We start from the raw sequence: 2,499 nt of genomic DNA, 5'->3' as shown, positions 1-2,499 counted from the left end.
TATTAATCGGTTCTAATTTTCCATATGCCTAGGGCATAAAAAAGGGAAAAAGGACTAGAACGAGATGTGACTAAAATTGTTAAGCAATTGTTGAGGACAATCTGAGGTTTACAAAAGATTGGTTGCTTATGGATAGTTGACAGTATATTGTAAATTTTGTAAGGAACATATTGACATACTCTAAGAACAGGTAACTCTTGTTCAGAAGTGATAGTTAAAATGGGAATATGGAAATGTTACCATGAGTGGAAGTTAATAATTAAATATGTATAAGATTAAAAAACTCAAATGCAAGAAGGATGTTCATGGGAATGTACTTTGAATATGAGACTTCGTTTCCATGGAATTGATCTCCATTAGAATATTGTAATGTTTGTTGCCAAGTCTCTGTGATTTTTGTGAACAGTCATTACAAGAGGGTCATTGCATATAAGCTTAGAATCTAACAGATTACAGTAAATGGAAAGAATTTGGTATTCTTACATTTACGGTAAGGATTTGGAACTGTGAAATGAGTTTCATTGAAGATGTGTTCAATTGATCTGTTTCACAAAGAAAGGACCAGAGATAATCATAGTGTACATGGAGAAGTGATTCGCTATGAATCTTGGAGAAGCTGCCTATATCCTAGGGCTAAGGATATTGAGAGACAGGAGTAAAAGATTAATTGGACTTAGTCAAAGTATCTACTTGGATAAGGTGTTGAAGAGGTTCAACATGCAGAATTCCAAGAAAGATGACTTACCGATCCAAAGCAATGCCAAACTGAGAAAGATTGAGAGTCCGAGTACAAAGGCTGAGATAGCTTAGATAAGTCGATTACCATATGCTTCCGCAGTTGGCTCGATCATGTATGCAATGACGTGTACTCATCCTGATATAGCCTTTGCTTTGAGCATGGTCATTAGATATCAGGGGAACCCTAGTAAGGTTCACTGGACTACGGTAAAGAGTATTCTCAAGTACCTGCGAAGGACTAAGGACTGGGTTCTTATACTCGGTGGGAGTGATGACTTGAGAGTGATATGGTATAGTGACGCCAGCTTTCAGACCAACGGAGATAGTTTCCGCTCTCAGTCTGGCTGGGTATTTACCCTGAATGGAGAAGCAATTACTTGGAAAAGTTCCAAGCAGGAGACTATAGCCGATTCAACGTGCGAATCAGAGTAAATAGCAGCAAGCGAAATGGCGAAGGAGGCAATATGGCTGAAGAACTTCATTGGAGACCTTGGAGTTGTACCAACTATAAAGGAGCCTATGGAGATTTTCTACGACAGTGACAGTACGGTTGCCTAAGCCAAGGAACCAATGTATCATGACAGATCCAGGCACATTGACAGATAATATCATTTCATAAGACACAAAGATAGAAGGACTCCTCATAGCAAAGAGGTTATCATCAGAAGCAAACCCAACAGATCCCCTCACGAAGGGACTGAATAGGGTTAAGCATTTGCAGCATGCGAGTCGCATTGGGCTGAAAGATGATATTAGTTTTAATGATTAGATAGCTATTTCTAAAATTTGTAAAATGTAATTGACATTTGATGATTAAATAAAACTTGTTGTTTATTTATGAGTAAAGTTACTACCTTGTGTCAAATGGTTACTATTGTTTCAATTTTGCATGTTTTGACTTCCAGGATAATCAGATTATTCAAACTATCCACAGTCGATCATACTTTGAAAGTAGGTATTGAATCAAGATTGTCATGAATTTGGCTTGTAGATTGTCAAAAATGGTTAGACATTGCTACAACATTCATGAGTGCTCGTAAGTTCTGAGTATTGGATTAAACCCACACTCACTTGTATCACTTCATGGAATTTATCTTGAGTGATCGTGAGATGATAATATCATATAAGTCTTCAAACCAAGAGATGTGAGTTGTTGACTATGACTTGGTTGTGCATTGATAGTACGAAAACGCATCAGTAACTTAATGTTATAAAACGTACTGTTGTGTATGATTTAGCGAATAGTTAGTACAAGCATATGAGTCGAAGTTTATCTGTTCCTTTTAGTTCTTAGAGGATTAAAAGTGATATATTGGGCCCCTCGATGATTTTTTTTTCACTTATGTATCGGGCCCAGTCAGAACTCAATTGATGTGTTCGATTAAGTTCTATGTCAAACAAATCGGAAATCAGAAAATAAACTGCTGGACAATAAGTATTACGTTGTCTCTGAATTCCGTGATTTACTCTAATATGATGATGTTTTGATAAATCTTGATTAATATGGTTTTCTGTAAACGATATGTATTAACGGTTATTTTAATTAAAAATGAAAATTTTATGCCTTTATTTTTGGGACGTTTCAACCTCATGTTTCAACAAAATTGGAAATAATATCTAGGAACTTCGCAAAGTAAAAGCATTTTCAACAAACTGATTAAAGGTATCAACCAAACCTTGGGAAAAATAAACTCTACCCATTCTTTCCAAACTATCTCTCATCGAATTCAAATCAACGAAGACAACATAATAACCGTATAA

The sequence above is a fragment of the Lactuca saligna genome, chromosome 7, assembly GCF_052625555.1.
Source record: "Lactuca saligna cultivar CGN05327 chromosome 7, ASM5262555v1, whole genome shotgun sequence".
NCBI classification, from domain to species: Eukaryota; Viridiplantae; Streptophyta; class Magnoliopsida; order Asterales; family Asteraceae; genus Lactuca; species Lactuca saligna.
The sequence above is the reverse complement of the archived record's forward strand: the minus strand, read 5'-3'. Positions refer to the sequence as shown.